General features: G+C 37.3%; 1 long non-coding RNA gene across 1 annotated transcript in view; it reads left to right on the plus strand.

Moving 5' to 3' along the window:
• LOC138987629 (uncharacterized) overlaps positions 1 to 27,548 on the plus strand; it is a 196,307-nt gene that overhangs the window by 89,904 nt on the left and 78,855 nt on the right. Inside the window, exons 4-5 of the long non-coding RNA XR_011464015.1 lie at positions 3,744 to 3,817; positions 17,394 to 17,440. This is a non-coding gene — a long non-coding RNA (uncharacterized lncRNA). The remainder of the gene's footprint in view (positions 1 to 3,743; positions 3,818 to 17,393; positions 17,441 to 27,548) is intronic.

A 27,548-nucleotide genomic window follows, 5' to 3' on the forward strand; every position in this document is an offset into this window, starting at 1 on the left:
ATGGCAACCCACTCCAGTATTCTTGCCTGGAGAATCCCAGGGACAGGGGAGCCTGGTGGGCTGCCGTCTATGGGGTCACACAGAGTTGGACATGACTGAAGCAACTTAGCAGCAAATCTAAATTGTGTTATGAAATTTGAATGGATTGGAAAACTCAATCTTATTGTCTATGAAATGCTGCAATCTAAACTCTTATGGATTCTTTTTAATTTGATAAGCTGATAGTAAAGTTTATAAGGAAATGCAAAGGACTTAAGATTGCCAAGACTTTCTTAAAGAAGAAATGTGAGATGAGAAGACTTATTCTCAGATGCCAGAACTTATAAAGCTACATTAATTGAGACAGTGTAGTGTTGGTCATGAATAGGCAAATAGACAAATGTAGATCTGAAAGAGACCAAGGGAATCAGAAATCATCTGCTGCATATGGGAACAGTTGCTACTGCAAAATGTAGCTCTAAAATCTGCCTGGACTGCACTTTGCATGGACAGATTCTTGATTAGGGGCTCTGGGGGCCAGGGGAAGCTGTGCTGTGATAACACCACACTTCTGGGTAATGTGGCCACCTAATTTCCATTAAGTTTTAGTGCCTTTCTCTAGAAACTGAATTTATTAAAGCTCATCTGACACTTGTTTTAGACATTTTGGGGGTGAAAACCAAACTAGAACTGGGGACAAATGCCAAGATTCTCAAAGACAGAAAGGGGACCAAAGTATGTTGTGTTTAGACACAACAGCCCAACAACAAAAAGCTGTTGGATCTTTAGAGGTGCTTTTTATGGGCAATCATGTAAGTTGAATCTGTCTACTAAACCTCTAATTTCAAATGGTAGGGCTTTAGGAATAAAGAGAGGTAATGTGATACATGCAGTAGATAGATTCCGTGTAGCTCCCAGTCCTGGTAGCCGAGTACTAGGAGCGTAAGCCAACCAATTTGTAAGAATGATTAAAGTCATCACAGGCAGTTGAAATAGCAAAGGGAGAAAAAAAAAAAATAGCAAAGGGGGGACAAAACTGTGGTCCAAGTGTCACAAGTGGAAGTTCCACCTCTGGGAACCTAGCATGATAACATTGGGAAGAAGGAAGGTCTGAACGTCTCTCAAGTGCCTACCAGACTAGCAGTGGTGACTTTTCAATTAGAAATTAAATCATCTTTATCTGGGCTTTCTATTTTGTTCCATTGATCTATATTTCTGTCTTTGTGCCAGTACCATACTGTCTTGATGACTGTGGCTTTGTAGCAGAGCCTGAAGTCAGGCAGGTTGATTCCTCCAGTTCCATTCTTCTTTCTCAAGATTGCTTTGGCTATTCGAGGTTTGGGGAGGGAGGAGGGCAGAGGGTTCAGGATGGGGAACACGTGTATACCTGTGGCGGATTCATGTTGACATATGGCAAAACCAATACAATATTGTAAAGTTAAAATAAAAAAAAAAAAAAAAGAAATTAAATCAGTGCCAGAAGTATGGATGCAGAAAGATGAGAGAATGGAGCTTCCCTGACCCAATTCTGTGTAGAAGGGGCTAAAAATACAGAGCTTGAATACAAGTTAAGCAGAATTTATAGTGCCTATGTTAATGCTCTTAATTTAGACAAATTCTGCTTTTACATGCAGGTTAATCATTTTTATTCTTAGAAATAGCTCTTCTGCCTTCTGAAAAGAGCTAGACCAGTTAGCTAGAAAGTCTACTGTATTCTGTATTCAGAATACAGTGTAATACTGTATTCTGAGTTCTTTGAGTTTTTTCTCAAAAATTATATTAAAATGATAAGATCTCAAATAATTTTATGCTTGGAAAGATACTTTAAAGTAGAGCATTAAGGATATGTAATAGAGACATAGGTCATTTATTAGTTAATTATAAAAAATTATTTGGGACCTATTTTTTTAAGGAAAATATTACTTTGTTGGCTGAGAGCTGAGGAAAAACAATGGAGGGAGATATGCTGGGGGGAAAATGGACTTAAAAAAGTTTTCCACTAAACAGTATAGATAGCAGCTTCAGGTATAGCTGGATTGTGATGACCAGAAAACTATCTGTATTAATCTTTTATTTCTGAGTTTCTTTGCATTATCTTCATTCTCTGAAAGACTCTTCCCACCTAGGGGTAAAGAGGGACAGAAATAACTCAGTCCTCATGCTTATCACCTTCATAACTCTACCAAAGGAAATGCATACCTTTTCTGATGGCATTATTCAAAATCTTTGGATCAACTCTAGTCCAGAGTTGGGGACTAGAATTGGGGTTGGAGCCAGTCTAACCTAAGTCACACAGACAAAAATGTGGAAGGGAATTTCCCCAAAGTGGTACTGTGTTGATGAAAATTTTTTTCACTGCCAAATCTATTGCTTAGGAAGTATTTGCCATGCTTCTGACATCACTGGTCTTGCTAATATGCCTGCCTAGCTTTTAGAAGACAGTCAGGTTGTCTTTACTAGAGAAGTCTGCTTCCTTTTAGCTGTTCACACTTCCTGATGGGCAGAGACCATTGGAACCTGTGGTATACCATGTTTTTTCCCCATAGGAATTTTAGTGATTTAAAATCAGTGGTATTTTTCAAGTCATTGTTTTTCCATTTAATAAAATACTTAATATATATGAGGGAGAAGGCAATGGCACCCCACTCCAGTACTGTTGCCCAGAAAATCCCATGGATGGAGGAGCCTGGTAGGCTGCAGTCCATGCGGTCGCTAAGAGTCAGACACAACTGAGTGACTTCACTTTCACTTTCCACTTTCATGCATTGGAGAAGAAAATGGCAACCCACTCCAGTGTTCTTGCCTGGAGAATCCCAGGGACGGAGAAGCCTGGTAGGCTGCAGTCCATGGGGTCACACAGAGTCGGACATGACTGAAGCGACTTAGCAGCAGCAGCAGCAATATATATGAATTTAAAAGATGTGGTCTATAATTATTTGGCTCATATTTTGAGACACTTCTATCCCCACCAGTATTCTTAATGAGATATCTAAATTCCAAAAGTAAACTTCCTCCCACTAAGTCATTCAACAGCCATTTATTACGTGCCTGCTGGTTATACTCTATTTAGGCATGTGTGTAATGTGCTCAGTTGTGTCTGACTCTTTTGCAACCCCATGGACTGTAGCCCACCAGCCTCCTCTGTCCACGGGATTTTCCAGGCAAGAATACTGGAGTGGGTTGCCATTTCCTGCTCCAGGGGATCTTCCCGTTTCAGGGATTGAACCCGTGTCTCCTGTGTCTCCTATACTGGCAGGCAGATTCTTTACCACTGAGCCACCTGGAAAGCCCCATTTAGGCACAAGGAATATCAGTTAACAAGTCAGTTAGGGTCTCTGTCCACAAGATCCAGCATAATGAATCTAATTTTTCCAAATTTAAATCTCTTCTCTCTCTAATCTGAGCTTAGACTTGCCCTATGTAACAAACTACATTTTTTTCAACAAAAGCTTGATATTTCATATAAAGCAAAGCTATATTTGAAGGGATATCCCAATAAGTGTTGTTTGGTACAAATGACACCATTCATAGCAAACAGTAACAAGCCAGCTGCAGTTTGAGTCATGTTTCAGTAAATAAAATATGTGTATGAACTCTGACCCTCAGGCAAGGTTTCTGCAAAAAATAAAATAGGAATGTGATAAACTTCTGAAAACTAGCTTATATGTCAGAAGTTCTAGCCAAAGTGGTATTGCCAGACAGTGTTCTTGAAGCAACATATAATAAAAGAAAAACTTTTTTTTTCTCTTATCCCTCTTTTTTAGGAAAAAACTAAAGGAGATTTAGTGAATTGAGGAGACAACTGGAGGTGGTTTAAAAGGATGGAGTGCAAAGAAAGGTAAGTAGAATTTGTAGGAAATAGCTTTGTTTTCTTCCTTGGTCCCTGGTGTCACTGGCTTAGGCTTTTGGTGGCAGCCATTATAGTTTAGTTATCTGAAGGGCAAGAAAGCTCAAAGACAAACTGGAAGAATCAAAGTCACATAATCTGAAATATAGAGTTGTGATCATAAATACCAACACAGTCAAGACCTCCTCCAAGTGCTGGCATTTCTGAAAGCAGTTGCAGCCATGTGCCAAGCCTGGCAGGGGACATGTGGGTGACAGCCCAGACTGACCTCTGTGCGGGTGGTCAGTTCTGTCCACTGATGCACATCTTGCTTCAAGGATGAGATTTCCTTTGAGGACTCTGGGTGAACTCTTGGAGCTGCCTAACTGGCTGACCTGGGAAACCCACACCAAGGGCCAAAGGCACCAGAGGGGATCAGGTTTAGACTTTTGGCCATCTGCATGCAATCTCCGCCTCGTGCTGGGAAGCAGGCAAAAGGCTCATCCCTTTGCAAAGCTGAGAGAAGATTTTCCAAGGAAACACAAAAGCCAAGGTCAATTTAGATTCAGAAAGTCACTGCACCAAAGATTCCATGAACCTCTCCATGCAAAATGAGAGGCGGTTCTGGGTCAAGCTAGATCTTAACACATGTGCAAAATGGACCACCCAAGAGGTTGCTCTTCCTGAGAAAAATGGCTTGCCTTCCTTCTGCCTTCCTGTGTTTGCAACAGTGAGCCCAGGAGCAAGTTGATGACACCAGTCTAGGGACATAGAGAACCATTCCTAGTCACTGTGAACATCAAAGACAGCAGGAGAGAAAACTATTCAAAGCCTTCAACAATGGCTATTACATGCAGAACACTTCCAATGGTAAAGTGTAGGAAAGGGTTTAACAAATGAAAACAGCCAACTCTATAATGGATTTTTTACTCACCTTCCTTTCACATTTGCACAATATGACAAATTCAGGCAGAGGTGCCCTGGGGATATCTTAGAATAATTCATAACCAACTGGTTTTGCTATTATATCACTACTCCTGATGGTCCACAGTCTAAGCCTCCCTTTTCATATAATATCCTTTGTATTGTTTATTCTTTCTGTTATGTGATTTGCCTTTTCAGCTCTCTTTTCCAAATAAGACAGTTTAGCTTAGGCTTTGACATCTACTAATACACAAGATCTTCTTCAGGTAGTAGTATACTTAGTGTTTTCACTTAGATGTGAAGTTTTGTATCCTATCCTATCAGCTGGTTATATGAAAGAATCTTTAAAGGCTGGGCCCAAAATAACCTCAGCCAAGTTCACCAATTTGCAGACTCCAGACTAAATCTGGCCTGCAGATATTTTGTTTGGCTGGGCCAGTGATTTTTGTTTTGTCTTGGTTTTGTTTGGTCTTGTTTTGTAATTGAATTTGAATGACTTTTGGCAGAAGCTTGTCTTTCAAATTCCATAGATCCCTCCTTTCTCTGTCATCATAACCCTTATGGGCATTTGGATTTGTGATGCCTGCTCTATACAGTAAGTGGTGATAGTAAGCATCCATGTCTCATTCCCAATCCTATGATAAAAGCTTGAAATTTTACCTCTAAATTTGAAATGATTTTTTGTATTTGTACTATTTGTATTCTTTTGAGATGCTTATCTTTAGATAAATATCTTTCTAGAGTATTTTAAGTTATTATCATGAACAAGTATTGAATTTTACCAAATGCTTTTCCTGCCTCTATTGTAAGCCATATTTTTTTTTCCTTTTCTCTGTTAATTACTAAATTACATTGCCTGATTACCAAATGTTAATTCAACATCATATTCTCAGAATAAATCCTTCTTGGTTGTGATATATGATCCTTTCTGTGTAGAGCTTGAATTATGTTTGCAATTATTTTCTTTAGAATTTTTACCTAGTTTGAAGAGAGAGTTTAGTTTTTAGCTTTACTTTTTGGAAAAGGAAATGCCCTTGCTTTTGGGTTCTGGAGGTCAAGGAAGTGCTCAGCTCATTATAGAAGTCAACAGGGATTTCCTCTTCTCTAATCTTTGGAAGACCTTGAGTAATATGTATGTTATTTAAAGTTCTGGGGAGGTTGGAATTTCAAGTTCAATTTCTTTAATAGATGTAGAACTATTCATATCTTCTTTTTCTTTAAGTGGCACTTTGGTAATTTGAGATTTTCTAGAAATTTGACGTTTTTTACAAATAAGTTTTCAAGGTAATTATTGTAATGTTCTAAATCAGGGGTCCCCAACCTTCAGGCTGTGGACCAGTACATCCTGTCAGATCAGTGGTGGCATTAGATTAGGGCTTCCCAGGTGCTGCAGTGGTAAAGAATCTGCCTGCCAGTACAGGAGAAACAGGAGATGTGGGTTTGACCCCTTGGTTGGGAAGATCCCCTGGAGTAGGAAACTCACTCCAGTATTCTTGCCTGGGAAGTCCCATGGACAGAGGAGCCTGGTGGGCTACAGTCCTCGGGGTTGTAAAGAGTCAGACAGGACTGAGCGACTGAGCACACAGGCACAATAAATGTAATGAGTTTGAGTCATCATGACCATTTCTTAATCCATGGAAAACTGTCTGGTCCTTGGTTACCAAGGACAGTTCTAAATAGTATCTTATTATTACCTTCTCAATGCCTGCATAATTTCTAGTGATGTCTCCTTTTTTCATTTCTGATATTGGTAGTTTGAGCCTTTTCTCTTTTTCATTAATCTTGCTAGGAGTTTATTTATTTTATTAATCTTTTTTCATAGCTAACTTTTGGCTTTATTTATTTTCTTTATAGCAACTGAACAATAATAACAGTTATAAGTTTGTTTTAGTTTAATTAGTTTTAATTCTTAATAACTCAGATATGACTGTATCATCAGACAATCAAGAATCCCAGTGCTGGCAACTAGGTGTAGAATCTATGTGAATGTGATAGCTACAGACTCTAACAGTCCAGATATGTTATGTAGGTGGCCCAAATATAATTAGCAGCATTACTCTCAGGGATGTGGTTTTCTGAGATGGTGAATGCCTCATGGAATCATTCTAATCAAGTCAAATACCTCCTCAATTTACATTCTTTATTACAATATTCGATGTATATTAGAACAGCACAGAATTTTTTTGTGTTCTCTATAAAAGGAATTAGGCTCTAGATAGATTATTTTTTCTTCTATATAAATATCCAGTGAGACAATTTGGGAGTTGTGCAGGTGTAAGACGAATATTTAATTGCAGGACACTATGTATCCCTGAACCTTCTTACTGAATACCCATAAGGTTTCCCAATTAGTGTGACAAAAAGTGGAGAAGTCTCCTAAAATTTCCAAAATGCCTGGCTAGGTGGCTCTACCATTCCCTTTGAGATATGACCACTGTAATAGGGGAGAAGTCATATAACAGATGACCTTCACTTTTTTGTTGTCACAAGTGCTTCTTTCTTTCCACCTCCATCATCATTCAGAATTGACTACCAGACTCAGATTCCACTTTCCCTTTCCTGCTCAGAGAGGTTGTGGCTTCCTGGGACTTGCCCTAACAGAGGCTTCCTCTAGGCTGAATTGAGTCTATTCCTATTATTAATATGTAATAGTGTTCACTCACCACCACTACACTGATGCTAGTGCAAGATCTGTCCCCAACCTGTGTGGCAGCAGTTTTGGTCTTTCTAAAGTCCTGTGTATATACTTCTTTACTTGGGCTGTTCTGGACTCACTTCTAGTACTGACCACTCATTTCCAGTGAGTGGTCATCTCAGCATAAGGTTCCCTCCCAGTCCCTTGTACTTCAAGGAGATCCAGCCAGTCCATCCTAAAGGAAATCAGTCCTGAATATTCATTGGAAGGGATGATGCTGAAGCTGAAACTCCAATACTTTGGCCACCTGATGCAAAGAACTGACTCATTAGAAAAGATCCTGATGCTGGAAAAGATTGAAGGTGGGAGGAAAAGGGGATGACAGAGGATGAGATGGTTGGATGGCATCACCGACTTGATGGACATGAGTTTGCGTAAGCTCTGGGAGTTGGTGATAGACTTCCTAGAGGAAGCCTGGCGTGCTGCAGTCCATGGGGTCGCAAAGAGTTGGACACGACTGAGTGACTGAACTGAACTAGAGGTCCCAGGGGATTTTCCAGATGCAAAATTGGCATCAAGGCTGATTGAAGGTCCTGATTGGGTTTGGAACTCCAGTTCACTACATATTTTAGGAGCACTGCCTGGATTATCTGTCAGTTTCAAATTCCTCATCCATGCTTTTATCTAGTTGTCACTTCTGCCCCTTAACTACGTCCTTTCTTGGACCAACATGGTGTTGTGTACCAGTTACAAAACTGGCAGTCTCTAGTCTAGTAGAGAATTCTGTGATGACATTAACCCAACAAATTATGGGGGCTGCAGCCTCCAGTCCCATAGCTAGCTGGGATTTCCCTGACTAATGGATTCACTATATGCTTGATACTGGGGCCCTCACCTTGAGGCCTTGTGACACTGTATGCATCGAGATAGCTTCCCCACTCCTAGTACTACACCTACCATGTTATACATCAAATCTCTTCCTACTTTTTCTTTGGTATGAGTTGCTGCTTACCTACTAAGCTAGAAGTGAGGCTGTGGGTCATTGGCAGTGTGACCAGTGACTCTCTGTTGCAAAGGCTGCTTAGGTAACTGACCTTACTTGATGAAAATCCTCATTGTGTTGAAACTCCTTCTCCTGGTGAAACTCCTACTAACTATCCCTGTAGACCCAGAGGCTTCCACTGCCAAGCAAACCATGTCCCCAGCTGCTCACCAGTATACTGCCAAATCAGGGTAGAAAAGGAGCCTGATTTTTTGTTCTGTTTTGTTTATTGTTCTACTTATGCTTTCCTGTTTCTTACTACGACCCGGCAGTAATTGTCAGAGTGACATATGCAACTAATTTTAACACAACTAACAAATGGGACATACTCAAACCAATTTGAACACAATTTGCACATGGTCAACAAGTGGTTGATCAAACTTTCCCCGAGCGTAGGTGTGGTATTAATATAACAAGACAGGGCAAACCTAGGGAAAGCACTTTTTTTTTCTTTTAATAAAGGGTACCATTTATCTAAGCAGTTGTACTGATCCCAGATCTTGATTGCACTTACATGTACATCAACCTTATTCATGAATGTTTCTTCATTTCTGGTTCTATCCTTACTTTCCTATGTCCAAACATTTTTCTGTTCTCTGGATTCAAGTCTTAAGCAACCTTTTCACTTGCCAGGATTAGCAGTATTCATCTTCTATCAAATGCAGACAAACCCAAGACGTGAGCAGAGATGCATAAATGAGTGATCTGTTGGGAAGGTTGGCTTCATTCTAATTTTGGCCACAAGCTGACTCCTCTTGTGTGCAGAATGCTCCTAAATTAGGTGCTTGAGGTAGGTAGTGCTAACAGTGTATTATAAAATGAGAACATTCACAGAATGGACCCTGAGGGGATATCAATGCGTATAAGCACATAGACACTGACTAAAACTTTTCTTTGTAAATATTTTCTTTATAGTTAGTCACTAAAAATTACAGAGTTTCAGTCACCAAAATGTATTTCTTATGCATAATCATTGAAACCAGAAATGTAACCCAATTCTGCATTTGAAACAGGACATTTTATTCTGGTTTTGTTCATGGGAAATGGCTGACTTTAAAAGAGTAGAAAATTGAAATTTAGAAGCTTATGAATAAGAATCATAATGCACAAAGCACTTTGATAAGTCAGATTTTATCTATAAAATTAAAAGTGGCCAAAGAATATTGTAGTGTTGACTTTGTAAGGAACTAAGCTATATCTAAGTTCAACTTTTAACTGTTCAAAAACTTTCTAAAATACCTGTTTAAATGGATTTATTCTAAAACTCAGGGATGGTTCCAACTGAACCTATGGGGCCACAGTTCCAGATCACATACGTCTCCTTGTAATACCTTTGTACATTACTTGGCTTGATCAACAATGGTCAGATCAGATATCTGAGAAAATTTTTTCTCATTTGACAGCAAGCCTGTTGCAGAGGGATTGCAAACAAAAATAAATAAATAAATAAGTAAATAAACCTATTACTATCCACCTTCTGTGGCCTTTTTCCATTAACATGCTGTGTTGCTAACAGAAAAGTATGCCATGGAAAGTGAATAAGCTACTTTCTTTAAGAAGCACAAACTGGGAGATTAGGAAGAAGAACTCAAAACATACTAAAATTCCACTTCTGGGAATTTTTATACATTATATTTCCTTAGTATAAAGATCTATATCCAAGACATATATATATAACAGAAAAAGAGAAAAAAAAAAAGCAACAGAAAATTGGTTAAGTATATGTCCTCCATATTACAAAATCCTGTGTTATTACAGTTCTTAATGTTGATCTGTATTAAATATCATTGAAAATATTTGCAAAAGAATATCAAAAGTTTTGTGGATAAATAAATTATGAAACATACCTAGTTGGCCAAATATTTGTAAAATTAAATTTTTCTTGTGTTCATACAAAATCTGGATAGAGATGCATAAGTCTATAATAATGGTAATTACTTCTAAATGGGAGATATTAGTTTTTTTTTAACTTTACTATGTCTAATCTTTCTGCGATGGATTTGGATTGATTATATAATAAATATGCTCAGTACAATAAAAAATATAGTATTTCCCAGAGTCTCAGTCTCTAGTTAATGATGTAACTAGTAGGAATGAAAGTAGGCCCATAGCATTATAGAGTGGCTTCATGGCCTTTCTAACTGTTACTTAAACTGCCAGCTCTCTTGCTTTGTAAACTTCTGTCCTACATTAAATGACACATAAGTTGATAGAAAACACTTGCTAGCCTTAGCTTTTGCTGTAAGTAAAAGGGACTTATTTTATCATGTAGTTTGAATGAAATTTACAATATAGATGTGGCTGATTATAAGCATATCATGAAGTTATGTGCATTAAAATTGCATCAAAATAGTTTATACATCTTAATTATTGACTGCTGTTTTTAATAAGAAAAGACAAGAGACCAGGAAGATAGGCCATGTCACAGCTCAAACTACGAATGGCTGAAGTATAGCATATTTAGTCTTCAGTTTCCATTTTGACTCAGGCAGAGCTATGTTTTCTCCAGTTGTGTAATCCACTACACACTTTTGCATCTTTCTTAGTATTAGTTATCAGAGTATTAGAAGATTAAAACTAGTATTGCACTTGAGTCTTTATTGCACATTGTTATCCAAAAGTCTTTAACTTTTAAGAAACATTGTTTTACCATAAGAGAAAAATGAATCTGTGAGCATTGACTCATTTCAAGTTTTTCTTCAGAAGAGATTGATCTGATAGCATCAGACAGCACCTAATAGTGGTGTTTATAAAAAGAGAAAGATGTCATACTGAAAGATGCCTTTACTCAAAGGCAAGTGGCAGAATTCATTGATTATAAGAAAGCAAATCTGAAAATGACAATTCTTCCACATATTGAAGCTATGGGTGAGGTGCTTTATGCATTATCTCTAAACCTTACTACAAAACATCCTGTTTTACAGATGAGGGAACCAAAATAAACTTTCCAACCCAACAAGATGAGAAATGGCAGTCAATATTTTAGATAATTTTGTTTTATTTCAGTCTTACATTCCATGAAATTGCAATAACCCTGTAACTACCATGCTTTTCACAGTGCCACATATAATACATACTGTAGATCGTAAACTGATAGGACAGTCAAAAGAAGTGTTTATCATATTCACATTTATGGCTAATGAAAAATTTTGTAATATAGAAAAAACTCTAAGAGACATTCAATTTTTGTTACTATATTATAAATCCTGTCTTTTCTTTCCTGAAAGGTATACAAAACATTTAAAATTGCTTATGGAGAATAAAAAAGTCTTTTACTCGGTTTTGATCCAATTCCAAACCAAAGGAACTCTTGTGCTGGAGTTTGAAACAAAGTGCTGAAATGATAAATGTCCTATGCTAGTCTGTAAACCACAGTCCCTCTATTCAGATGACCTCAAGGCTTGACCAGAGAATATTCAGCTGCTTCTTCCGGTTACCTTTTCATGCTGGCTTGTCCTTAACATAGCTAATGCTCCCCAGATGTATCAGCTGCTTATTCTCTTTAACCCTCGCTGATCTTGCATGCAGCACTGGCTGCTTTCTTCAGACACAGTGGAAAAGAAATAACTCCTTAACGGAGAAAATTGCAAATATTTCAAGTGTCTTCAGGGCGTGACAATGCCATGCAGGTTTTTGTTTTAAATGTTTTATTTTTGAACATTTACCCCCAAAAATATAGGGAACAATGTAGTAAACTCCCCATGTGCCATTATCCAGCTTTAACAAAATACCCTTACCCTATATTCATCTTGCCAAATTATTTTGTGACAAATTCCAGACAACATTTTATTTTATGAACAAATATTTCAGTATGTAACTCTAAAAGAAAAGGACTTTTTTATATAACACAATATCATGATATTTTTTAAATGAATAATTCCTGAATATTATCAAATATTCAGTGTTCAAATTTCCAATTATTGCTTTAATGTTACAAATTTTTCTAGTTTGAATCAGGATCCAAACAAGGCTCACATGTGATTGGTTAATATATTCATTTGAAGTTGCTTTTCATCTATTGGTTTCTGACTCTGTCTTTTTTTTTTCTCTTTGTAATGTGTTTGCTGAAGAAACTTGATTGTATGTCCTATAGGATTTTGCTGATTACATCCCCAAAGTATAGTTTAATGTGTTCCTCTTCCTTCTGAATTTTTTATAAATTAGTCTTTGAACCTGGAGGACTGACCAGATTCAGACTTGATTTTCTGAAAATACTTTTTTTTTTTAGGAGGCACTTTTTTCCTCCATCAGGAGACACCTATCTGGTTATCTTGCTCTTTCTGATGTTAGCAGTAACTGTATGCCTAGATCCATTAATTCAGGAGACCCCAACCTCCCAGCCATCCACAGGTACCTCCTGTCAGATCAGCAGCAGCATTAGATTAGAAATAAAGTGCACAATATATGTAATGCACGTGAATCATCCCCAAACCTTCCCACCCCATCCCTGGTATGTGGAAAATTGTCTACGCGAAATTGGTCCCTGGTGCCAAAAAGCCTGAGGACCCCTGCTTTCATTTTGGGTTACAAGACAGTGATATTCTATCAGTTATTTTTTATTTATTTGCTAAAATACCAAAATAAAGAAAATCTTACTATTCTATTTCATTATCCAGTAGTTCTTTGTTTATAAGTTTTCAAGATAATGAGTTGGTTCACTAGTGTCTTTCAATTGCTGATAAATTTTTAATTATCATTATGAACTCCTGGATTTAAACTTATTTGATATATTTCAATCTTTTGAAGTATTTTTTCCTCTCATTGGTCTTTGTATTGTCTCATCTTTGACAATCTCTGCAAGTTGGTTCCCAAATCTTTGACATAAACCTAGTAATATTTGATAGCTTCCTTATTATTTGATGTGACAAGAGCATACAACATGATCTGTACATTTCCTGTCCCGGTCCTGGAATTAGCTATTTCTCCAAGGAGCTCTGGCTCCTTTCAGAAAGAAAGAAAGTAGATTTCAGCACTAAATTCTGGAGGTACTCGTTGTTAATGGGTGCATCAGTATTTATGGGAATTTTCAGTTGAAAAATTTAGAAAATAGTTTTTTTCAAGTAAAAAATATCATTGATTTATATTGATACTTCAAATTCAGGACTAAAAGGTCTTTACTTAATCTCTTCTTTCTGACATCTGTTTTTCCTTTCTCCCTTGCCAAGAATCTTGCTTGTGAAGGACACTGAATTACAGAATTATAAGATCATAGAATTATACCTTATATACATACCATTTTTGAATTGCAATACAATCACTACTACCTATAAAATGACTGAAAAAACATATTTACGTGCAAGCTCAGTTGTGTCCAACTCTTTGCGACCCAAAGGACTGCAGCCTGCCAGCTCCTCTGTCCATGGAATTTTCCAGGCAAGAATGCTGGAGTGGGTTGCCGTTTCCTCCTCCAGAGGATCTTCCCCTCCCAGGGATTGAACCAGCATCTCCTGTGTCTCCTACATCTCCCACATTGGCAGGCAAATTCTTTACCTCTGACTCACCTAAAAAAACTGTTTAAATTTTTCCAGCAATTTTTGTCATTTAGGGCATATACTGTTAGGGATGTACAGCCCAAAACTTTTTTTAAGTTATTTTGATTAGTTTCTGTGTTATTATGCCAGCAACTAGTTACCCATTTAGATTCATTTATCTCATTTTAACTTCAATGTTTAGAGATACAACTTTTTTTGTCTGACTCTTTTTGACCCCATGGACTGTAGCCCGCCACACTCCTCTGTCCATGAGGGTTCTCCAAGCAAAAATACTGGAGTGGATTACCATGCCCTCCTCCAGGGGATCTTCCCAACCCAGGGATCGAACCCAGGTCTCCCTCATTGCAGGTGGATTCTTTACCATCTGAGCCACCAGGGAAGCCCATAAAATGCTTGCATGGTTTCAAAGTCAGTTCTATAAAACAAAATATGTTTAAAGCAGTCTGTGTTCTATCCCTGTTCCTTCTTGCCATTTACTCTATACCCCTGGGGAAGATGTCACCTTTAGAATTGGTACATTATGTAGTAGAACTTCCCTTGTAGCTCAGTTGGTAGAGAATCTTCCTGAAATGCAGGAGACCTGGATTCAATTCATGGGTCAGAAAGGTCCCCTGGAGAAGGAAATGGCAACCCACTCCAGTATTCTTGCCCGGAGAATCCCATGGACGGAGGAGCCTGGAAGGCTACAGTTCATGGGATCACAAGAGTCGGACACAATTTAGCAACTAAACCACCACTACCTTTAAGATCATTAATTACTGAGACCTGTTCAAGAGCAAGCATTATGTACTTTCTTTTTAATCATTGTTTATTCATAGTGCTACAATTAACTGTATGCTAATGCTCACCACCAGTCCTTATATATTACCAGTCCTTTTAGTTGTCTGAAGGTTAATTTTCTAGTAGATACCTCAGGACTAACTCATGGGATATTGAAAAGAGTTTGACTTTACACTTGGAAAACAATTTATCTGAATATAAAATACTTGGCTGAGATTTTCATTTTTGGTTTACCCCAGAAGGCATAAAATTTTGCTATTGGATTCTTAACAATTTGCTTTTCTTTCATTTTTACATGATTTAGACTTTTAATCCAGATGTCAAAAGAATGTACTCACTTTCTTGAATGACCTATAATTTTGTTAGATTTTCTCAGTGTTCTCAGTCTATTTTCCCAGGCACATAATGTGCCTTTTCAATGTGTACATTCAGAGCATATTTATATATGTATATCCTAAATTTTAGGAAAGTTTGTCAATTTTTATATCTAATTTTATTGTTTTGGTTTTCTTCTTTGGGGATTTTTTTTTAAATACATATTTTATTTCTTCTTTACCTACCTTCCATAACACTAGATGTAGCAGAGATTTTCAGAGGGCTGATATCTGAATTATACCTATAAAAGCCCAACTTTGAGGAAGAAGTATAATTTTAGGGCACATAGTCCAAGAATAAAAGTGATTAACAACTGGGTGAGTTGAATGCCTGTTCTCTATGATTCAGACAATCAATAGGCTTCCAGGTTCCTACTAATATTATGCTCTCTTATTTTATTAAATGGCCAAAATAAGAAATTATATGAAATTTACTATTGAATTTAAGATTATGCAGTTTCCAAAGTAAAGTTTACAAAATAGTCCCAGAGGGAACTGTTTATGCTTTATTCCTAGGCATAACTTCATTTTCCCTAAGAGCTATGTTTCATTTTTTTTTTTATATAAGAATCATCATAGCTAGGGTTTCTATTTTCTCCTGGCTCCTAAGAATCTGGGCCAAATTGTGCTCAGTCTTGCAATGATAAACATAATCACTCAGAGATCCTTATTGCATGCATAATTTCTTTAACTTGATCCCAACTTTTACTTTAAAAATTTTAAACTTTCATGTCAAAGTACAAGCTTGCAGAGAAATTGTATACAAAATTTAGTTTGAATATTCAATTTTTCTTGGAAAGTCAGAACACTTCATCAGATGCTTATTCTAAAAGAGTATATGTTATATTAAAACTATTGTTCTTGAATTAATTATTTTATTTTATTTATAAAACTGAAGCTTCCATTCCAATTTAATTTTAAAATCTCAGTGACTATCAAAATGAATGGTTTACTTAGGGGATCATTCTATGCTTTTTTTTTTTTACGCTTTTTAAAAAAAAATCTTGACAAAATATAATTAATAATGAACTGATGAATTTACAGTGCAGATGCCAATCACTGAAATCTAGTCATTCCATTTACAAGTCTAGATCATGTAATACAGGGGAAGGAAAAAAGCTAAATCTTTTCCTAAAAATTCCTCCACTAGGTTCACTAACTTTTATAAGAAAGTTGGCATAATATATGATCATTCTAAATAGCTTCCTCTTTAAAGTAGGTCAAGACACAAACCACTTCAGTAAAGTCACTTATTATTTCTATGTAAGCTAGTTTCACTTTACTCTCTACATTTGTCTTCCTCCTATCTTTGCATTCTGTTTTCTTAAATTTACATGGGTAAATGTCTTGTGGTCTTTTGGTGTACGTTTATCAAGTTGGTCATAGTCATATTACCATACCTCAGATGCCTCTGAAGAAATGCTTCCATCTACTTAGTCAAGAATTAAGGTCTACAAATAGTTCCCTTACTTGAAAAGTAAAGACAAAAGATATTGTAAGATAAAGTATGTTATAGAATTAAAACAAATACTAAAATGTCATTAATATAATATTTATATATTCCAGTAGAGTAAAAAGGTAGAACCAGGCAGGCATGCACTACTTGTTAAGGCAAAGTTGACCAAACTCAGGAAGAAAAAATTAAACTTATGTTTGGAAATCTAACATGTTTCAATTAAGTGTAAAATTGAATGGAATCACTTATCTAGAATGCATACATTTTGTATGTTATTAATATCAATGATTTGTTTTTAAATATTTGTATCAATTATCTAAGTCTTTTCTAGAATACAGTAAGTTTGTAATTCTATGAATAGATTGGCATTTAAACAAAAGAATTTGGTTCACTTGAAAAATAAAATTAACTTCTGATTTTGAACCTATTGGAAATTGTTAAAATTTACATTTTCCTTTCAACAGTCTAAGAATTAAGCTCTGAATAATTTCATCCTATTTTTCTTTTCTTAGTGTAATTAAACACTTTAAAATTTATAAAGTTTAGGTTTGACTTGACATTTCAAACTGTTTAGAAAGTGGCTGATGACTAAATATTGAATAATGGTAATATACATAATTTTTCATGACATGAATAAAAACATCTAGGTGAAATTTTGCAAATCACTTGCACTTTAAGGTAATGAGTACATATTTTTGGTCTGTTGAGTTATTCAACCAACCAGAATTAGTACTTAACTTGCAATTTGATGGACTGAGGTGAGGAAAAAAATATTTGAGGTTGGAATTTGTTTATATGAATGGCTTTATAAGTTGTAGAATCAGCTTAAAGGCCTAAAGTAGATTCTGACATTGACACTTTTCTCCCTTCTGATTCAATTTACAGAGCCAATGACACTTAAGTGGCCAAGTAGTTTACAAGCAGTCATTAAGGTAAGCAAACCCTCACTCAGAGCTTATGGTCAGACATGTGATTTTAATTATGGGATAGGTAGATAAACATTGATGTTCTGGTTAGATAGAGGCTAGGATGCCTTTTCTAAGCTCTCTAGAGCTTATAGCTTGCTAGTTTACACATACATATACACAAGGGGTCTGGAATAAAGACTAGTTTCTGTGTTCTTGTTTCTGTGTTTTTGTATTTTACTGATAACCTTCTGCAGGAATAAATGTAACCCTAGATTTAAAAAGCAAAAAATACAGGAAAAAAAATGATAGCTTTCAAATCATATTCTCTCAAACCCACCCTCAAATCCCAACCCCTTGGTCTCACTGGGGTCGTATTACTAATTATTTACCCATAAATCACACAATTTAATTTCTCTACATTTCTTACTTCCTTAATGCCACTCTAATCCCTGCTGAAAATAAAAGACCAAAACAACATTAAAGACAACATCACAAAGATTTTGTTTAACTTCTCTTCCCTACCACCTTCCATCAGGTGAATTCCTTAGAAGTCATATTATGATTAATAATGCTAGTTTTCAGTCGAATCATTCCACTAATTTTACAAAAATCTGAATCATAAAGGTAGAAGATTGAATATTTGTCTACATGTTCTTATTTCTTCTGAATTTTATGCTGTGGTCCTAAAAACCAAAAATTGATTTTTAGTAATGTCATCACTACACATGAAACACAGAGAAAATTTACATAAATAAACAACTCATTTTACAGTAGCCTCACCCAGCTTATTATTGATGTTATCTTTCAATAATTTTCCCCTCAACTGCCATAACTGCAACTTAAATTTATGTGCTTACTAAATAGAGTGTGGGTGACTTTTTTCTCTATTTTCTACTCTTCCATATTTTCTTTGCATAGTCCTACTATGCAAAGATAAGTCAGTAAAAGGTTTTGAAAGTTTTTGTGATATTGATCACATCCTTGAACTGAGGAACTAGCCAGGAAATATACTCCATGCTCCACTGCTTCTGAGTAACCACATGCACAACCCACTGTCACTTAAGGAAGACTCAGGATCTTGGCAACAATAGGTCACATGTGGCTACAAGCACCGTTTTAAAGATCAGACCAGCTCTGAGTTGCCATGGGCAAGCTATTTAAAGTAAATTTGTTCTACAAATTATACCTGCGGTATAGGATTGTGTAAAAGATATCAGTGGCAAACAACTAAATTCCTATTACAATAGCTAAAGTCAATCAAACAAACAAGCCAACACTTGCCAGTATAATACATGTTTATTCCCATCTCGGCATCTGTTCCTTGGAGGACTTTTATGGTTACAGTACACTTGAAAGGGGAAATTTTACTGAATATAAATTATAGCTCAAAAAAAAGTGTAATGTATGGCATATAGAAGCAGTTCCATAAATGCTAATTTTTAGTAATTCTCATTAGTCAGCACTCAAAAATCAGAAGCATTACTCCTATGCAAAAACGACAATTTGTTGTTGTTTGCTGCTGCTAAGTCACTTCAGTCGTGTCCGACTCTGTGTGACCCCATAGATGGCAGCCCACCAGGCTCCCCCGTCCCTGGGATTCTCCAGGCAAGAACACTGGAGTGGGTTGCCATTTCCTTCTCCAATGCATGAAAGTGAAAAGTGAAAGTGAAGTCGCTCAGTCGTGTCCGACCCTCAGCAACCCCATGGACTGCAGCCTACCAGGCTCCTCCATCCATGGGATTTTCCAGGCAAGAGTACTGGAGTGGGGTGCCATTGCCTTCTTCGATTGTTGTTGTTTAGTGAGTGTCCAACTCTTGCAACCCCATGGTTTGTAGCCTGCCAGGCTCCTCTATCCATGGGATTTCTCAGGCAAAAAGACTGGAGTGGGTTGTCATTTCCTTATCCAGAGGATTTTCCTGACCCAAGAAGTGAACCCCTGTCTCCTGCATTGCAGGTGGATTCTTCACTGCTGAGCCACCAGGGAAACCCAAAATGACAATAAACATGATCAAATGGAAATGAACATGATTTAACTTTAATGGCTTTAGTCAGGTAGTTGCTTAAGAATTTTAGTACTACAAATGAATTAATTTTAAGCACTTTGGCCAAAATAGGGAACTAAGTTAAGGATTTCCACTTAGGACTCAGTACATTGGTGAATTTAGTGAGGTTATTGGTTTAAAATAAATTCTTTAAATAAATAAGCTTGTTTAGAAAACCGTTCAGATATCCACAGTCTCAGATTTGCCCCTTTTCAAATTTCAGAAGTAGTGCATTTGTGTTGTAATATGTAAGTCAACACAATGCAATTCAAAAATTGGCAGATCTAATAATCACACACTCCAGCACCTCACATCCTATTAATCCACCCCAACCCAAGATCAGACCCTAAAGGTATTATTGTGTATCATTTTTTGCTCATACGAGCATACATGACCATAGATATATCCACATAGAAGTGTGGTTTATTCCCTTTATCCTGAAATAGAATCATAAGATACTCATTACAAGACACTTTTTCTACTTAGTGTACCATGAACAATAAGTCATTGGTAGAAAATCACCTTATTCTTCCACTTTCTGTAAACATACATATGCACATATGCTGCTGCTGCTGCTGCTGCTGCTGCTGCTGCTAAGTCGCTTCAGTCGTGTCTGACTCTGTGCGACCCCATAGACGGCAGCCCACCAGGCTCCCCCGTCCCTGGGATTCTCCAGGTGAGAACATTGGAGTGGGTTGCCATTTCCCTCTCCAGTGCATGAAAGTGAAAAGTGAAAGTGAAGTTGCTCAGTCGTGTCCGACTCTTGGCGACCCCATGGACTGCAGCCTACCAGGCTTCTCCGTCCATGGGATATTCCAGGCAAGAGTACTGGAGTGGGGTGCCATCACCTTATCCATAATTTCATACAAAATGAAATTTCATATTACAGTCTTTTCCCAGCTTTTATTTTCTGCTTACCTCACTTTCCCATTCCACTCATCTCTATCATTTAGTGCCCCATGTTATGTATTGTTTGTAATTTCATGTACACACACAGACACACACACACACTACACACTGCTTTATAAAAATGGAATATTAAATGCTCTTCCTCATAGACCATTTTCCTCATATAACACTTTTTAGAATACCCTCATGTCCCAAGTCACTTTTACATAGCTTAATTATTCTTTACTAATAGTTTCTAATATTGCATAATATTCCACAAATGGACCATTTTCCATTTGATCAGCATTAATCTTGCTTACACTTTATTTTTTGTCACTTTAAACTATGTTGCAATAATTTTACTCCCTGCCCTCACTACACTGTAAGAGCACTTTTCTTTAAAGGTTTATTGCAAGGGAAATGCAAGAAAAAAATTTTTGGCAACACCAAGATTATTTGTTTTTTGGTCAGTAAAGATGACAAAACCCTCCAGTAAGTCATTGCTGTGGAGGGGTTGGGCTATAGCAGGGTATGAAGTTTTAGTGCTAAGGCTTTACTTGCTGCGAAAGTGTTAGAAAGTTGGACTCACCAAATTCTTACAGTCTGTATTTGAAAGGGTGGTGCACCCCCACTAATCTCACATAGCTTGATCACCGCTAATTTCACCACTGAAAACATTTCTAATCAACAAATACAATGGTGGGGATTTAGACCTTGCAATTTAAAATACTTTAAAAATTTGCTTCTAGAGCATGGAAACCAGAAATTGTCCTAACTGAAATGTTTTAAAGTAAATGAAGTTATGTAGCAGGTGTAAGGCAGCAGCTTGGCATTGTTGCTTTTCCAAATAGCAAGTGACAACAAAAGGGAAAACACATTTCTCTGTTTTACCAAATGTGCTTCAGTGATTTAAAGGCATCAGTGATGGGACCTCCATTAGCCAAAGATGCAAGAGGAGATGAGAAAGTCATAATGTTCGATGTTATCATTCCAAGTCTTCCTAATGGTCAAAGCAGCTGTTCATTTAGCAATCTAAGTACCCAAGGCTGCAGTATAAGTGGTAACAAATAGATTGAGACAAATTATTTTTCCACAGCCCATGTCACATTCTTATTTCTTCAAGGGAGGTTCTGAAAACATAGTAACAAAGTTGGAAATAGTTACTATTTTTCAAAGTATGGAAAAGTGTTCAAAACGCACATGGATATAATCATGGGATTTAAATCATAAGCCTAATATGATCAGCATTTTCAGGTATGCAGGGATGCTTTCCCAAAGATCCTGGAATCACTTTGAGTAACAGCTATTTGATTGCCTTGTTTCAACACAGGGGTGGGAGTGTGTTATGGTCCCTGCAGTTTGATAAATGACCTTCCCATCATTCTCATTTTGTGGGTTTAGGCCAGACACCCATATTGTGACTTGGTTGGTGTGGAGGCTGGTGTTCTACTGTATTTTTAGAATATTTAGTCTATTTAGAAAGTTTACATAATTTTGGTTACAGTGACTAAAGTGACTAGGACTAAAAATAAGATTGGCTTTTATGAAAACAAACTTTTCTAGCATTAAAAGATGGCATGTGTACCAGTGTTCAAAGTCCTTATGATTCTGGGTTTGGTGCTTAAGATTTCAAAGAAGGGTGCTCATCAATGAGGGATAATATATTGTATATATTATTTGTATGAACAAATGTTCCTGAAGGCTAAAATTAAAAATGTTTATTTTATTATGTTTCTTGGTCTAGAGTAGAGATGGCAAATAAGTGTCATTTATTTTGCCAACTCTGCTTTTTTTTTTTTTTTTTGCCAACTCTGAAGAATTAATAGTGGCTGTCTGGACCACTATGTGGAGGAGAATTGGAATAGAAAATTAATGTTCTGCTGAAAAAGATGCTAAATGTTGGTGATAACACCAAGGATTCAGTGTGAGGGGAAAGGCAGGATATGGTAACATATTTAATATTTCCAGACTAATGCAAAGTGAGAGGGATATGGTTAAATCCTCCATTTCTAGTTGATATTTCCTAGGCAGTTTCTACCATAATTCCTTCTGGTTGAGAAATTCCCCATCGGCTAATTTTAAAAATAAATTCTACCATTTACAATGTTTAAACATATAAAATGTATGCTCACAGCTATTACATGTATATACATATGTGTATATGTATGTGTGTTTATATATATAGTGCTTCTTAAGCATAATGAATTTTAATATCTTTCAAGAACTGTGCTTGAAGATCTTGTTGAGATGAAACCAATTTTTGCTTGCTAGTTATAATATTGAATATGTTAAGAATATATTTAAGATAAGATTTTCATGAGGATTGAAGTCACCAGAAAGATGAAAGAAATGTACATAGATGAGCAAAAGGCATGAGTCCTCTACATCTCCTGGCTAAATGTGTATATCTAGGTGGTACACATTTTTAGACAACTTTTATTTTATTATAAGATTTTTTAAAAAGATTTCTATTAATGTTATAAAAGATACTTGCTCATGTATTTTGTTTCAAAAAAAGAAGTTTTCGTTTTTCTTACTGATCTATAGGGTTTCTACATATTCTGGATACTACTCTATTGTAGCTGTGTGAATTTAAAATATATTTTTCTAGTCTGTGAATTACTTTTTTATTTTGTTTATGGCGACTTTTGAGGACAATAAGTTCTTAATACGATCAAATGTATTAATCTTTTATTTTGCAGTTTATGCTTTTTTGTGTCTTATTTAGAAAATCCTTCTCTATCTTGATGTCAGAAAGATATTCTCCTATTTTGACAACTAAAGGTTTTACAGTTTTGTCTTCTATATATGTCACTAATCCAGTTGGATTTTCTTTATACCTATATTATCAAATAGCAAATTCTAGCAACACAGTTACTAAACATTTCATCTTTCTTTCAATGATCTGTTAGACTCATTGTCATGATTCAAGTTTTCCTGTATGTTTCAGTCTATGTCTAGTTTTCTATTCTTCATTATTATTTATCTGCTTCTATAGCAAAATTATGGAGAAGGCAACGGCACCCCACTCCAGTACTCTTGCCTGGAAGGTTGCGGTCCGTGGGGTCGCTGAGGGTTGGACATGACTGAACAACTTCATTTTCACTTTTCACTTTCATGCATTGGGGAAGGAAATGGCAACCCACTCCAGTGTTCTTACCTGGAGAATCCCAAGGTGGGCTGCCGTCTATGGGGTCACACAGAGTCGGACACGACTGAAATGACTCAGCAGCAGCAGCAGCATAGCAAAATTATACTGTCTCATTTCCTACATCTTTATAATAAGTCTTGACGTCTGATAGTGCAGAGAACACCACCAACGACACCCATTTCCCACCTTTGTTCTTCTTCTTCAGCAATTTTCTTGACTATTGTTGAATTTTTCTCTTTCATATAAATTTTAAGATCAGGTTCTCAAATGCCATAGTAAAACTTTGTCTTGGCTTAAGTTCCCTGAGATACAGACTCAGATGGGGATTCGTATGCAGCAGTTTATGCCCTTTATGCAGTTTATGCAGTCAGCACCTGAGAAAGGAGTGAGACAAGCAAGATGGAACAGAAGGAGACATTTAGCTATGATGCAATTTTATTAGAGGCCTCAATAGATATCATGAGGAGCTATGAAGCTACATGGACTCTTCAGAGATGTCCTAAATTGAGTTAAAGGAGCCAGACCATTTAACCCCCACATCAGTCAAATGTTCCATGTAGACTGCTTCTCCAAGGGGAACAGAATGTTGGAGTAAGGCAACTCCTTTCAGCTCTCTTTGCTACAGAGAGAGTTGACTATAACTTGTCAGCAGTCAACAGTCCAGGCAGCTTGAGGAAGGAGTGCCATGGTAGATTCAGGTGGTATACTATAGCATCCACCACAGTTGAGATCCTTCAGGATTCAGTTTATTCTCTTTTGGGGGTAAAATTATAAGAGGAAGGCTAACTGAATTAACTGCCCATCATACCTATTTATGCAATTAACTAATTATTCAATTTACTCAAAGGTACAACTTGTAATTCCACTGCTCCAACACCCTTTGTAGACTCTCCTCACCCTTCACCAGCACCTCTACTGGTCCAGGTGACTTACACAAAGCATGACCAGACCCTTATCTCTAAATGTTTGAGACTCTCTGCCCTTCTCAGGACATGGCTCCTGCACTTGTCTATTTACTGTCACCATTGAGCAAGGGAGTGGCAAGAAATAACACAGAGGATCACCTATGTGCCAAAGATGGTACAACATGTAGACACATGTCCAATGGAACCCATGGATCTATCACAAAACATACTATCCAGACTATGCTGGCCTAATACAGCAATTGAATGGCCTTTCAAAGGTACTGATGAGGCATCAACTTGAAGATGATGCCCTGAAAAGATGGGATGCCATCTTCCAGGATATATCTCTGCAACCTATAGGTATAGAGCTCCTGGTTCCCAGAGAGTAAGTGTTTTCACTAAGAAAATAGCTGGAGTTTTATATCCTGCAACTTTACTATATTCATTGATTAGCTGTAGTAATTTTCTGGTGGAGTCTTTAGGGTTTTCTATGTAGAGGATCCTGTCATCTGCAAACAGTGAGAGTTTTACTTCTTCCTTTCCAATTTGGATTCCTTTTATTTCTTTTTCTGCTCTGATTGCTGTGGCCAAAACTTCCAAAACTATGTTGAATAGTAGTGGTGAAAGTGGGCACCCTTGTCTTGTTTCTGACTTTAGGGGAAAATGCTTTCAATTTTTCACCATTGAGGAATGTAAAACTATGGCTATTTCCCAGTCCCTGAAGACCTCTGTTTTGGGACCCTTGGTCCAAGGCAGTGTTAAGTAGCATGCTGTGTTCTGTGTTGGTGAATCCCTGTAAGCTTTCAGTTGTGCTGACCAAGGTCCTGCAGGCAGGAAATGCGAACCATACCCATAATACGTATCAGTTTTAGATGAAATAAATCCCTTGCCAAGGGTGAAACGTCTTGTATTAGTTTTTAGGGCTGCAGTAACAAATGGCCTCAAATTGAATGGCTTAAAACAGAAAATTATTTTCTCACAATTTCACAGGCTAGAAATCTAGAATCAAGGTGATGGCAGGACCATGCTCTTTCTCCTGGCTTCTTGTGGTTGTCAGCAGTGCTTCCTGTTCTATAGTTTATAGCTACACAGTTCCCATCTCTGTCTCTGTGGTCACATGATTGTCATACCTCCAGTTCTGTGTCTTCACATGCCATTCTTCTCTATGTGTCTGTCTCTGTGTCTCTTCTCCTCTTCTAAGGATACACGTCAGATTAAGGGCCAACCCACTGTATGCCACCTTATCTTAACTTATATCTTAAATACATCTTCAAAGACCTATTTCCAAACAAGTTCGCATTCAAAGGTACCAGGACTTCAGCATATCTTTCGGCGGGGGGTGGGGGGGGGTGGGGGGGGACACAATTCAGTCATTAAGAGGTCCTGTGTAATCAACCTGCCACCAAGTGGCTGCTTGCTCTTCTTGAGAGTTATGTTAAACTGGGTTGTCTAGAATTGGTTTCCAGAAGACTGAATATCTAGTATCAGCAGTAGCTAGATTAGCTTTGGTGAGTTGGAACACTTGTCAGGTTGCATCCACAGCTACTTCATATTTAAGCCCATTGTGTTAATACTGAGGAGACCATGGCAGGGGATGGCTAAGGTCAGCTGTTTATACTATATTCTCTATTGACTGTTTAACATTTCTTGTATGGTGAATTCTTACTGATGGGTGTTATCATGTGAATTCAAAATACCATGTACCTAAAGCTGTGATAATTTGCTCTAGAAAGATACCTCAACTGGCATAGCAACAGTATTCTTGGGTTTAATTTGCAGTAGACTGTTATCCACCAGGATCTATCTAATTTCTGAAGGAGCCACACAAGTGAAGTAAATGGGTATATGCTAGAGACTACCACTCCTGCACACTTTAAGACCTTAATGGTAGCACTCATCTTTGGCAATCCACCCTCCTCACTCCAAGGTGCAATATTCTTTGTAACTTACTATTTTAGCTGCATGAAGGAGAGAAGTTTCAGAGTCTTTAACCTGGCTTTCCCCTTTGGGATAGATGTTATTTTACAGATCAAGAGATGAATGTGAAGGTTATGCCATCTACCAAGTATACTGTTTACATTTTAAATTCAGGGTTGAGAGAAATGGCCACTTACTGGATTCACAGACTCAGTGGACACTCTGTGAGCTAGACCTGGGTCAAAATTCCTTTTATTTATTACTTTACTTCTACATGCCCTCATCCTAAGGAAGGCATACCATTTGCTACTTTAGCCCCTATGGCCAACAGTTCTCAATGTATTTGGATTTTCCCTTTCCCTTCTGATAATAGCTTTTACATCCATTGAGGAAAGACTAGGAAAATTACTAGAGTGCTCTGATGTTGGATGTTCTAAGATCCTACCTCCTAATCACCCAGTTTCTGCTTAAACCCAGTGGGTCTGGATCATTAAAGTGTCCATCTCTTGGGCCACTTGGAAGATTGCATTCTGTTAAATATCTCCATGGTTGCTCCTGGCTGCCATTCTAATTTGTTATTGTTTGTGATAACTGTGCCCACTTCTATTCTAATGGTTAAGCCACACATCTTAGCCTCTAGTATGTTGGGATGACCCCCAATTGCTGTCTGTGAGCCCAGTTCTGTAATGACAGTCCCAAGTTAAAGGGCTTCTCAGTGATGTTGGTGCCTGTCTCACCAGAACATTATTTATTGTTCTAATAAATGGAAGCTCTTTCAGGCCTTCCTGTAGAATATAGTCAGATGACAGCTTTTTGCTTCATGTACTATATCACTTTGGAATGTCCACTTCTGTGAACTGTTGATCCTCTCCTGGCTGTTGCAGTTCTAGCACTTATACTTCACTTAGTGAGTGCTATTGGTTCTCCCAGGCATCTAAGAGCTATCCTTGGGACTTCCCTGGTGGCTCAGTGGTAGAGAATCTGCCTGCCAATGCAGAAAATGCAGGGTTGATCTCTTGCAGGAAATGCAAGGGTTGAGAAGATCCCTTGGAGAAGGAAATGGCAGCTCACTCCAGTATTCTTGCCTGAGAAATCCCATGGACAGAGAAGCCTGGCAGGTTACAATACATGGGGTCACAAAGAGTTGCACACAGCTTAGTGACTAAACAACAATAAAGAGCTGTCCTAGCAGTGTGATAACATTGTCTCCTGGCATCCTTGCTAAGGGA

The sequence above is a fragment of the Bos mutus genome, chromosome 4 (assembly GCF_027580195.1).
Source record: "Bos mutus isolate GX-2022 chromosome 4, NWIPB_WYAK_1.1, whole genome shotgun sequence".
Lineage (NCBI taxonomy): Eukaryota > Metazoa > Chordata > Mammalia > Artiodactyla > Bovidae > Bos > Bos mutus.